Raw genomic sequence first — 13,078 nt, 5'->3', positions numbered from 1 at the left:
CATCCTCACAACAACCCTGTGAGACTTGTACTATTATTATCCCCAACTTATAGATGATAAAACTGAGGTTAAGTGACTTGCCCAAGATAATAGAGCTAGTATCCAAGGTCAGATTCGAACTGAAGTCTTTCTGACTCCAGGCTAGATACTATCCACTGTGCCACCGACCTACCCCTTTGCAAACAACTATGTACAAACAAGGCATAAGCAAGAAAATCTCAGAGGAAAGTAGGCTTTTTGCAAAAGGTAGGATTTTAGCTGGATCTTGAAGGAAGTCAAGAAGGCTAGGAGATGAACATGAGAAGGAAAAGATTCCAGGCATGAGGCACAGTCAAGGAAAATGCTGAGTTGGGACATGGAGTATCTTTTTTTGAACAACATTAAGAAGGGCAGTGACACTAGGTTGCAAAGTATATGAAGAGGTGTGAGGTCTCTTAAGACTGGAAAGGTTACAAAGGACTTAAAAAACTAAATAGAGGATTTTAAATTTGATCCTAGAAGTAATAGGAAGTCATAGGAATTATTGAATAATGCCGGAGTAAGGGTGACATGGTGAAATCTGCACTTCAGGAAGATCACTTTGATAGCCAGATGGAGGATAGATTGAAGTGAAGAAAGATGTGTTAAGGAAGTCAAGCAAATGACCATGCACCATTGGCCATAGTTTAAGTGTGAGTTGATGAGGGCCAACTACGTTGAGTTGTCAAAGGAGATAAGGGAACATAGGTAAGAGATAATGTGAAGGTAGAATCTACAAGGCTTGGCCACAGTGAGTCAGTCAATCAACAAGCATTTATTAAGGGGTGCCAGGATACAAAGGGTGCTAGAGATATAAAGAAGGGCAAAAAGATGGCTCCCTTCCTTCAAGGAACTCACATTCTGAAGGGAGAGACAACAGATTACATATGGGGCAGGGGTGAGAGAGAATGACGAGTGAAGGGTAAGATCTGGGATGAGAGGCTGAGTTACTGAGAAGTCTTTCTTTTGTTGTTGTTCAGTCATTTTAGTCTTGTCTGACTCTTTGTAACCCAACTTGGGGTCTTCTTCATAAAGTTACTAGAGTGGTTTAGACATTTCCTTCTCCAGATCATTTTATAGATGAGGAAACTGAGGCAACAAGGTTAAGTGACTTGCCTAGGGTCACACAGCTAGAAAATATCTGAAGTCAGATTTGAATTCACTTCTTCCTGACTCCAGGCCCAGTGCTCTGTCTACCTACCTAACCTGTTTGAGAGGGTAGTGTTACCCTTAGCAGCAATGACTAGGTTAGGAAGAGGGTTTGGGGGTAGGGGTGGTAAGAAAATGAGTTCAGTCTTGGACATGTTGAGTTTAAGGTGTCTAGGAGACATCTAATTCAAAATGCCCATTTTGGTAGTTGGGTGGAGGAATGAATTAAAGTCAGGAGAGACTTTAGACAGGACAACCAATTAGAAGATTACTACAATAGTCTGAGTGAGAAAGGAGTGGGGTCTCTGTGAGAATAGTAGCTGTGTGAGTGGAGGGGAGGAATGTATTCTGGAGACACAAAGGGATCTGACAATAGACTGGCTATGTAGGGAAAGTAAGATTGAGAAGTCAAGAATGACACTGAGTTGGAGAACCTGGGGGAATGAGAGGATGGTGGTATCTTGGATAGTAATAGGAAAGTTGGGATGATGAGATAGTTTTGAGGGAAAGATGATGAGCTCAGTTTTGAATATATTGAGTTAGACATCCAGTTTGACACATCCAAAAGGCAGCTGTTAATGTGGAACTGGAGCTCAAGAGAGAGACTAAGGCTCAGATACATGAATCTGGGGATCATCTATCTAGACATGGTAATTGAGCCCACGAGAATTGATGAGATTACCAAATGAGATAGTACTGAGAAGAAAAAAAAAAGAAAATAGTCTAAGATAGAGGTTTGGGAGACTAGGTATGACCTAGTTGAAAACGCAACAGAGGATATTGAAAAGGAACAGTTAAAAAAGTTGGGATAAGAACCATAGGGGAAACAGTGTCACATATTGTTAGAAACTTCCCTTGAAATTTGGAAATAACTGATCCATTAATCAGAACTCTTTGGATAGAGTTGTTCAACCATCTATGAATTCACTAACTCTACTGTCAGCCTAGGGACAGCTAAGTGGTGCAGTGGATAGAATGCTGGGTCTGGAGTTAGAAAGACTCATCTTCCTGAGTTCAAATCTGGCCTCTGATACCTATTAGCTATGTGACGCTGAACGAGTCACATAACCCTTTTTGCCTCAGTTTCCTCATCTGCAAAATGAACTAGAGAAGGACATGGCAAACCACTCAAGTATTTCTGCCAAAAAAAAGATGGTGTCACGAGAAGTTGGACATGATTGTAAAACAATTAAACAAAAATTAGCAGCCTATGGCTCTTCAGCTTTCGCTCATTCCTTCCAATTCATGGGTTGAAGAAGAAGAGTTGGAACACTCCTTTTTCCCCAGTCCAGGTTCTCCTCCTTTACTCAGTAACCTTTCCTCCTTTGAGGTTCATTAAATCCATATCTACCACCCAATCAAGATTCTGGCAACTGGTACTAGAGACCCCCTGGAGTTTCTCTTTCCTTCTCAATGAGTTCAGTGTTTGATTCATGGTCTTTCCTCCCCTACTCCTGTCCTCATACTTGGGGACATGTCTATTCATACACATTATTCAGATGGCTTCTGCCTCTCTATTCCTTTACACTTGTTTCACCTTGAGAGATGGTCCTTCTCCTTACCAAGGTAAACCCCTCCGCAAGCACAGGGATTCTATTCTATCCTGTCTTCTCCAGTGCCCTCTATCATCCCTATTCTCTCACTAATCTTCAGTCTCCTTGTCTACCCTCTGCTTCCCTTCTGCCTACAAACATGCCTATGTTTTCCCCGTCTTCAGAAAGTCCTCACTAGATTCATCCATCCCTGGCAGCTATCATTGTACATCTCTCCTCCCTGTTGTAACTAAATTCTTTGAGATTATGATGTTTGATTCCACTTTCGTTCTTCCACTCTCCTTTTCATTCTTTACAGTCTGTCTCCTGACCTCATCATTCACTTGAAAACTGCTCTCTCCAAAATTACTAATTAACTCTTAATTACCCAGACTAAAATTCTTCTTCACCTCTCTGCAGCCTTTGGCTGTCAATGGTCCTCTCTCTTCCAGATACTCTTTTCTCTAGGTTTTCCTGACAAATGTTCTCTCCTGCTTCCCCTCCTACCTGTTTGACCAGTTCTTTATTGGATCTTAATCCATGTTCTGCCCACTAATTGTGAGGTTTCCCCAAGGCTTTGTTCTGGGTTCTCTCCTCCTTCTACACTATTTCACTTGGTGATCTCATCATTTCCCATGGTTTCAATTATCATCTCTATGAAGATGATGGGCAACTAGGTGGTGCAGTGGATTGAGCGCCAGGCCTGGAGTCAGAAAGACTGATATTCCTGAATTCAAATCTGGTCTCAGACACTTACCAGTTGTGTGACCTTGGGAAAGTCTCTTGACTTTGCCTCAGTTTCCTCATCTCTGAAATGAGCTGGACAAAGAAAGGGCAAACCACACCAGTGGCTTTGCCAATAAAATCCCAAATGGGGCCACAGAGAGTTGGACATGACTGAAAAGACGGAATGACAACTACATACATATGCCTCTTAGATCTATTTATACTCTGTGCTGACCCTGGGAAGTAGACTGAGAAAGAAATTAATCTAGAGGCCAGGAGCAGCAGCAGCCGTGTGACTCAGACCCCAAGAAGAAAGGGCTCACTTCCAATGTCTAGTTCCATTTGCAAAATAATAACAAGGGTGAGAATCCCAGACCAAATAACAAATCATTTCCTCCTCATTTGATGAAAAATAAGCTTAGAGAAAACAGAACACCAAATGTAATTACTAAAAATATCTAAATGATCATTAAATAGCAATGATAAAAAAAGAGAAAATATAGTGAAACGGATGGAGACATGATAAAAACAAGATAATTTTGTTACCAATTTGTTAAAGGTGATTTATCATTTTTAAACAAAGATATGTGGTACAATTAAAAAACTGATATATTTAAATGACTTACTGATTAGGAAAAATGGAATGTGGGCAGAAGAAATTACATAGACATCAATTACAAATATAGAAACTTGACTAATGAAATATAATGCAACCTTGTCTAGGCATGCCTAACATGGAGATATCTAGAGGGTCCAGATTGCCTCAGACATGGAGGCTTCTGCATTCCCTATCACACAAGTGAGTAGAGCCTTTGATTGGCTGAATAGTCAGAACAAACTCAGGCTTTAAAACTGAGGAGACTAAGACTGTCCCTCTCTGTCTCTCCTTTCTGCTCTCCATCCAGGGGGTGAAGATCACATTTCATCCTCAGTGCAGGCACCATGAATTGAACAGGTGAGAGAGGAAGAACTTCCTACCACTGCTCTCTTTCTTCAATTCAGCTCTGAAAAATACATCTGGGGTCTCTAGTCTATGTTGTTTATCCTAAGCTTTTAGGTGCTTACGGTGATCCCCACAAGCCCTGGGAGCTGGAGGCAGGATTCTAGGGAAGATGGTGCAGCTAGCCAGAAGAAACCTTGCCAGACTTGGAACTGGAACTGTGCTCTTTAGGAACTGAGACAAGTAAGCTATGAACTAAATCCTCTCCCTTTCCTGCCCCAGAGACTGAGGTGGTGCAAGGAGAGAGACCTTATGCTTCCCATGTGTTGGAGGAATATATTTGTATATTTGTTATTATATCTTTTGAACTAAATATCCCTTTGTAAAAGCTAAATGGAGCTAAATGGAAATGGAGTGCAGTCTTCCCCCTATACTTAGGGGAACACCATCAATGAGGGCTGGAGCTATTTGCAGAGAGCCTAGAGACCTGAAAGTCCCCTAAGGGGGAGAACCCTGGGGGAATGATAAAAGGCAGTACATCTGGACTTCTCACAATGAGGTTCAGGATCAATATTATTGGTAGAAAGAGCACTGGCTTTACAGTCAGAGAAGATGAGTTCATATCTTGCCTCTGCTATTGGGAAAATCATTGAATCATCACAAGTCTCAGTTTCCTCAACTGTAAGATGAGAAAATGTAAAATGAGTCCAAACTAGTTTACCTCTGGAGTGCTTCTAGTTCTTGATGAGTCTTCCAACCTATGATTCAACCTATTTTAATTGCCATACCAAAGGAAACCAAAAGACACTAAGTAAGCAGATACTTGACTTACTTGCCAAGAAGATAAGCCCTTAAGAGTAACATCAGCTTAAGATAAAAATTTGCTTATAAAATTTTATGGAGCAGAATTAATAAATCAACAAAGATTTGTTAGTATCTATTATGTGTCAGGCCAGGTGTTAGTCAACACAGATATAAAAACAAATGAAACAGTCTCTGCCCTGGAGGAATTTACATTCTATCAAGAGAGACAACATATACATATATAATATAACAATGACCATCCCATGGAGAATTCATGGGCATAGGCCTTTCCTCTGGTCCTGCCCAGTGGAATCTTTGATAAAAGTACGTTTGACCAGTTGTTTCTAATTTGTTCCCCATATTTACATCTTCCACCATGGAAGGGGAGGATGTAGTTAAGAGGATTGGCCCCTGAACAGGAAGAGTCATTCAACTCATACTATCTCTCTCTTTCTGTCTGTTGTGTACACTGGGGTTCCTTTAGACTTCCCAGGAGGGGTGCATGATTCCTTCACCTACATTGTAGCTATGGTAGCTACTTAAAGAGAGCAGCTAACACATGTACCGACCAACTAGGTAAGCCAAGACTAGAGTCTTCCCTGGACACATGTAACCAAACAGCAGTCATGAGAGATGGGCTTTTGGAGGCTGGTGGCTAATTTGGGAGTCCAGGAGGACCTGGAATTTCCCAGCTAGTGCTCCTTGCAACCACAACTGTCCAGAAGTGATTCACCAACAGGAGAATAAACTATGTATGCCAGGCTGGCAAGAAGGTATACATCTTGAATGAGTGACTTAGAGAGCAGGTTGGAAATGGGTCTATTCATCTTTTAAGTATTTGTGTCGTGCTTTAATTATTTGTTAATTTGACTGTCTTCCATTCAGCTACTAAAGTGATTTTCCTCAAGTGGAAATCTGACCATGCCACCTCTTTGTTGGTATTGTTTGTCCTTCATTCTCAAAGAGGACCATGACATCTGGGAGGTGATACCATGAATTGCAAGTGAATTGGATTTAAGTGAGGGAGGACTGTGCAAAGTCACCAGCCTCACTTTCTCCTCCAGAGACATCTGGGTCCAATGCCAAGGTATAGGTCAAGATGACTGGAGATGGTCACATGCCACCCCCTAAATGGCAGTGGTTTTCTATTATCTCCAGGATCAGATAAAATGCTCTGCTCCTTAGTTTCCTTATCTCTAAGTGGAGAATAATATATTTAGTAACAGATTTGTTATGAAACTCAAATAATACAATGTACATCAAACATTCTGCATGTATTGTTATTATAGGGCACACCATAATAAACTTCAAAGGGAATGTTTAACAAGTTAAACATTAAAAAAAAAGAAAACTAAATATTACATTTATTACAGCATGAAAAAGATAAATTAATATGTATTAACCATATGGAGGAAATTATCAACTATGAAATAGAGGGATTTAACAGTATGAAAATAAAAATTATTTTTTTAAATATTTTATTTTTTTTATAAGCATTCTTTATAGCAAAAAATAAACACAATTAAGAAGTTTTTAAAAAGCAACTGATGGACTTGGGGTAGAGGAAGCAAAATATGTGTGATTAATGCATCAGATAAAAGCATAACATTCACAATTTATAAGGAATTGATTCAACCTTAAAGTGTCTAATGGACAAATGGTCAATGGATGTATCAGATAATTTACAAAGGAAAAACTACAAATTGTGACAAATCATTTGAAAAAAAGTTCAACTTCATGAATTATCAAAGAAAAGTGAATAAGAACAACCCTGAAGTCCTTCCTCAAACCCATCAAGTTGACCAATCCTTTGGAATTGTGGGCCTTGGCTCTGGAGGTAAAAGTGAGGCTGGTGATCTTGCACATCCATCCCTCACTTAAATCCAATTCACTTGCATGTCAGGGCATCACCTCCATGATGTCATGGGCCTTTCGAGAACAAAAAGCAGACAACAACAATCTTGTGGAGGTAATCACAAGCTAAATTAACTTTTCACTGACAGTATTTCCCCAGTTTGATGACTCCTTCCTTAGCCTTGAACTTTGCCCTTTACCCCTCAATTTCATAGGCATTTTTCTTTTTCTTTTTTGCAATGAATCTGTGATTTCATCCACCTAGGGAAAAATTCTCTCCACCACTGGAGATTACCATCTGCCCTGCAATTTTCTATCTCCCAGACTAGCTCTTTACCCAATGCTTGCTACTCTGCCAGCATTCTTCTAAGGGATAGGGATTTTTAGGCAACCTTTTTTTCCCTCCTTTCCCTCAGTCTCAATGATTTCTTCCAAATTCTCACAAATCCATTAAGGAAAGTCTGTATGAATTTTCTTTGCAGTTAAAAGACAGATTTGAAACTTCTTGAAGATGGCATCAGAATCTCTGCTCAGATCACCAGTCTTCGTGGGGTAGCTCTTCTCATCCTCAGGCCATGAGGAAGCCTCCTTGTCATCCTACTGTCCCCTGTAGCACCAGACTGCGGTCCATGGCATCTGAGGAAATGTGGTCTTTCACCATTACCAAGTTCACATGCCTTCTCATCCTGCTCCTCCTGTCTCACTCAAAGGAATGGGAAGTAGAAAAGAAACAGGGAGGTAAATTAAGGCCACTCACCATCATAGCCACTTGATTCAAGTCTATTTGTATGAGTGCTAGGAGTTTAAAAATGAGAAAGAAGGTATTCCTCTGTTTCCCCCACCCATTTCAACTCCTTCATTTGGTAACAAAGTCCAGATGGATGATTATTTAATAATTCACCATTCATAATAAAGAAGGGAAAAAGAAAAAACCCTTTCATGTCCAAGTAAAACACAAAGCATATTCTGTAGAGAAGACTGAGGCCTTGGAAGGGCTGAAAATGAGAGTGAGGTACTGCAGTCTTCCAAATCTATATCCAGATAGGGGGAGCATCTTCTAAGATTGGCTTTCCAGCTTTCCACTTTTTGACAGGAAAAATTTCATCTCTGACACTTTACACAGGTTAGGGAGGTGTTGGGGACACATGTTAGGGATGCTTCCTCACATTTTTAGGGAATCAAGCTTGGTGCCTGGTGGGAAAACACAGTGTTGTCTATTACCATGACTTCCAGATATTTGGGGATTTTTGAGCATTGTAATTAATTGAGGAAAGTGAAGGAAGAAGAAAGGGAAATGAATGGGAAGAAAATCTGATTCATCCAACTCATGACTGATTTGAGGCCTGTTTTCTTAGAAATATGAATTGTTCCTACTGGCTATGTGACCACAGATAAGTTACCTAATTTCCTCTAATCTAGGTTTCCTCATCTATAAAATGGGTATAATCATACTTATAATCATACTCCTTGCACTCACACAAATATACATATGGATAAAACCTACTTCATAGGGTTGATATAAGAAAAAAATTTTTTACAAACCTAAAGTCCTACCGTGATGCTTTATTGTGGCGTGGAAGTTACCCTGAGTTCTCTGATGGCTATAGCGCTGGTGTGCAAGCATTGATGTATGCAATCAAGCTGGAAAGACTCCAAGTATAGGCTCAGTGTCAGACTGTGTGTCTGCCATCCAAAGACCAGCTTGGCAGGATTCAGAGAGGCCCAGCGCCAGAAAATTAATGTGAATTACTAAGTGATGGGAGTCAAAGGCCACAACAACTCTTGACGTCATTTACTAAAGGCTTAGAAAGTTATCATTTATGAGGAAATATCCACCCTGATGAGGCTACACAGCCTTTGAAGTATTGAAATGGTGATAGCAGTCTTGGTCTCCAGTTCACCTGATCCCAGGAAAAAACACGGAGCCAGAATATACACAGAATGATGATAAGTGCCTTTAATCTGGTTACAAAACAGCCTACTGAGTTTTTATGTTTGGTGGACAATGAGTATGTACCTTGTGCTTTTACAATCTGATAAGGAAATTTGAGCTACCTCTTTTGTGGTTGTGAAAGATGTGGGCACTTAGCCAGCTGGTGGCTTTTAGAGTTGTTCTGCCTTTCTAGAGTTTCTTCTGCCCCAGTGGATTGATGTAAAACATTCCTGCAACCCTAAAGTAACAGCCTCCAGCAACAGAGAGCACTGGCCTAAGGCAGGGCCTGTTATTTAAGGTGAGGAATCTGAGAACTGTGCTCTTTTCTCCCAATGACAAGAGATTAAGATTCATAGGCCCAGACTGAGACTGGAGAATGTCACTGTGCCTGCTCATAGTGGAATTCTTTTTCTCCCAATCTTCATCATCACCACCACCATCACTATAGGGAAAAGAAGGAAGAGGAGGAGGAGGAGAAAAAGGAGAAGAAGGAGGAATAGAAGGAGAAGAAGAAGAAGGAGAAGGAGAAGGAAGAGAAGGAGAAGAAGAAAAAGAAGAAGGAGAAGAAGGAAAAGGAGAAGAAGAAGAAGAAGGAAAAGGAGAAGAAGAAGGAAAAGGAGGAGAAGAAGGAAAAGGAGGAGAAGAAGGAGAAGGAGAAGGAGAAGGAGAAGAAGAAGGAGGAGAAGAAGAAGGAAAAGGAGGAGAAGAAGAAGGAAAAGGAGGAAAAGAAGGAAAAGGAGAATAAGAAGGAGAAGGAGGAGAAGGAGAAGGAGGAGAAGAAGAAGGAGAAGGAGGAGAAGAAGAAGGAGAAGGAGGAGAAGAAGAAGGAAAAGGAGGAAAAGAAGGAAAAGGAGGAGAAGAAGGAGAAGGAGGAGAAGAAGAAGGAGAAGGAGGAGAAGAAGGAAAAGGAGGAAAAGAAGGAAAAGGAGAAGAAGAAGGAGAAGGAGGAGAAGAAGAAGGAGAAGGAGGAGAAGAAGAAGCTCTTTTTTATATAGGATCTTAAAGATTGCAGAGTGTTTTTGTTTTTTTTTAAAGCCGTTGTTTTTTAAAAATTTATTATTTATTTATTTATTTTAATATTCTACAATCACTACCATAAAACTTAGATTTTTTTACCCCCCACCACTCCCCTCCCTCCCCAAGATGGCATACAATTCTATATAGGATCTACATATACTTTCCTATTGAATACATTTTCATTATAGTTATGCTGTGTAGATGAACTAAAATAAATAGAAGAAATCATATAACAAACCAAAACATAATACACACACGCACGCACACACACACACACACACACACATGATCTGCTACATTCTGTGAATGAATTCCATAGTTCTTTCTCTGAGTGTGGAAGGCACTTTGCCTTAGAAGACCATTGGGAATTTTTTTTTAAGTTCTTGCGTTATTACGAAGTTCCAAGTCTACCAGAAAACACTCTCGCACACTGTGGTCGCTGCTGTGCTGCAAAGTGTTTTTTACAAATATCACCTCATTTTATCCTCACAAAAACCCTTGGAGGGTGATGCTGTCATTATCCCCACTTTATAGATATCCAGATGAGGAAAAATTTAGCCACCCATGGTCCACAAAAGAAACATGGTGTCACACAGAGCTAGAAGCAATAGAAAACCAAAGGGGGAAGAGAGATTGATCCATCAGGAAGCCACAGATCCCAGGACCAGAAGAAGGACCCAAACCAAAACACAGAGCCATAACTTGCCCTTTATAGATTTTGTGAGTCATGTCCACTCTTCAGGGGCAAAAAGAGATTAAGTGACTTGCCCAGGGTCACACAACTACTATGTCAGAAGCTGAATTTGAACTCAGGTTTTCCTGACTCCTGGTCCAGTGCTCTATCTACTATGCCATCAAGTTGTCTCAATTAAGAGTAAAGGTTCAGTGACTGGGTCTCTTTAAATAAAAGATAGATAAGATTCTGGGTTTAAATAACGAGACAGCATAGCATAGCGTAGAGGGTAAAAAAAAAAAACAACAAACCAACAACAGGATGTGAGCTAGATCTAAGTTTGAATCTTGTCTCTGATGTCTCTAGCTACATCACCTTGAATAAGTCTCTTCCCTACTTTGGGTTCAGTTTCTTCATCTGTAATATGAAGGCATTTAATCACTAAACTTTCTTTCAATTCTAATGTTTCAGTTCTATTCCCAGAAGAGTGATCACTGTACTAATCCTTTTCCTCCCATTTATTCTTTATTCTAATGGAAGGAGAAAGAAACAAGCAACTAAAATACTTTTAAAAAGGAAGTAGTCCAAAACCCCAGGGGTAAAACATGGAAGTTAATGAAACCTTTTCCTCTGATGAAGGATCAGCCCGGGAAATGGCAAAACTTTATGTCAACAACACTGTTACTGGAAAGAAAATAGTTGTTAGAAAGATAGATATGCTCTTAGGAACAAGTATGGAAGAGTCTTATGCTTTTGGATATCAGAACCCAATGGGATCGGTACTGATCTGGCCTAGAGAGCTCTAATGTTACTGTCATTCATTTGTTTCAGTAGTGTCCGACTCTCTATGACCCCATTTGGAATTTTCTTGGCAAAGATACTGTAATGGCTTGCCACTTTCTTCTCCAGATCACTTTATAGATGAGGAAACTGAGGCAAATAGGATTAAATGACCTGCTTAGGGTCACACAGCTAGTAAGTGACTGAGGCTGGATTTGAACCGAGGAAGAGGAATCTCCCTGACTCCAGATCCAGCACTCTATCCCTAGGGAGTTCTATTAGGTTACTTTAGTTTGATGCTCCCTCCTCCACAAGTACACTTTTGATCCAAGCAGGGGCAGCTAGGTGGTGCAGTGGATAGAGCACCAGTGCAGGAGTCAGGAGGACCTGAGTTCAAATCTCACCTCAGACACTCAGCACTCACTAGCTGTGTGACCTTGGGCAAGTCACCTAACCCCAGTTGCCTCATCCTGGGTCATCTCCAGTCATCCTGATGAATATCTGGTCACTGGATTCAGATGGCTCTGGAGGAGAAGTAAGGCTAGTGAGTTGCACAGCCCTCCCTCACTCAAAACAAAGTCAACTGCAAGTCATGTCATCATTTCTCTCATGGCATGGTCTTCTTCGGCAACGAAAGATGAACACACACATTTGATCCAAGCACTCAATCTTTGCAGATACTACTCTCTCTTTCCTTAAAATGTGGATTATAATCCTTTTCATGCTACTAGGTGACTTAATAGGGGCATTGAGTCTTTTCCATTGCAACAGAGATGCTAGTGGCTACTGCCAGCTTTATCTACTCTCCAGATATTTCTATTACTTTTTGAGATTTTTTTTTAAGCCTCTGGGTAATTTGGTCCTAGTTGTCATAGAGGGTTAAAGAAGGCAGAAAAAAAATGCAAAGAGGTACAAATTTTTTTTCCATCCCCAAAAAGACTGGGGGAGGATTGAACATACAGAGTATGCTGTCTTTACTCCAAGGTAGAAAAGGAGTCTGTGAGAAAAGTGGGTCTGTGAGTCTGATTACAACAAAAGGAAACTTGGTAATTAGCCCAGAGGCACGTTGGCCCTCACATCTCATTATAAGAACTTTGCAACACAACCCTATGGAACAAAGCAGTCAAGCAGCAGACCCTCCAAACCTTTAATGTGGTCAAGAGACTGGGGCAAAACTGAGTCATCAGTCATCCAGAAAAAGAACTTGGCATCACGCAGAGCTAGAGGCCACAGAATACCATAGACAGAAGAGAGAATGATTGAGCCAGCAGGTAATCATAGATCACAGGACCAGAAGAAGCTCAGAGCCAAGGCACAGTGGTGTAATATGACTTTCAAGAATTCTGTGAATCATTCCCATTCTTCAGGTCTTGAGGGAAGGAATCACCTCCTTCGGTGAGAACTTCCTACACTCTCCTTTCTCATTCTGCCCTTTTATGCCCCTTGGCAAATTTCAAGTCAACAGACGTGTATTATTCAAGATAGGGAACTGATCGGGCTAGGAAGGAGGGAGAGTAAGTAGAGAACCATTCCAGTCTCTGAACTTTAAGCCCTGCCAGACACATAAAAGATTCAGCTTCCCTATTTTCCTGCCTGTGCTACAACTTGATAATAGTTGATTATCACTCTAGATTCTCAAGATGAGTTCTGAT

At 40.6% G+C, this 13,078-nt stretch overlaps 1 long non-coding RNA gene across 1 annotated transcript; it reads left to right on the top strand.

Moving 5' to 3' along the window:
* The first annotated feature begins 4,311 nt into the window (after positions 1–4,311).
* LOC140496797 (uncharacterized) lies at positions 4,312–10,007 on the top strand. Its single transcript, XR_011964400.1, has 3 exons — positions 4,312–4,380; positions 4,456–4,608; positions 7,506–10,007. It is a non-coding gene; the product is annotated as an uncharacterized lncRNA (long non-coding RNA).
* The last annotated feature ends 3,071 nt before the right edge of the window (positions 10,008–13,078 follow it).

The sequence above is a fragment of the Notamacropus eugenii genome, chromosome 3 (genome assembly GCF_028372415.1).
Source record: "Notamacropus eugenii isolate mMacEug1 chromosome 3, mMacEug1.pri_v2, whole genome shotgun sequence".
Classification (NCBI taxonomy): domain Eukaryota; kingdom Metazoa; phylum Chordata; class Mammalia; order Diprotodontia; family Macropodidae; genus Notamacropus; species Notamacropus eugenii.
Note: the sequence above shows the minus strand (reverse complement) of the source record. Positions and strands in the feature narration are given on the sequence as shown.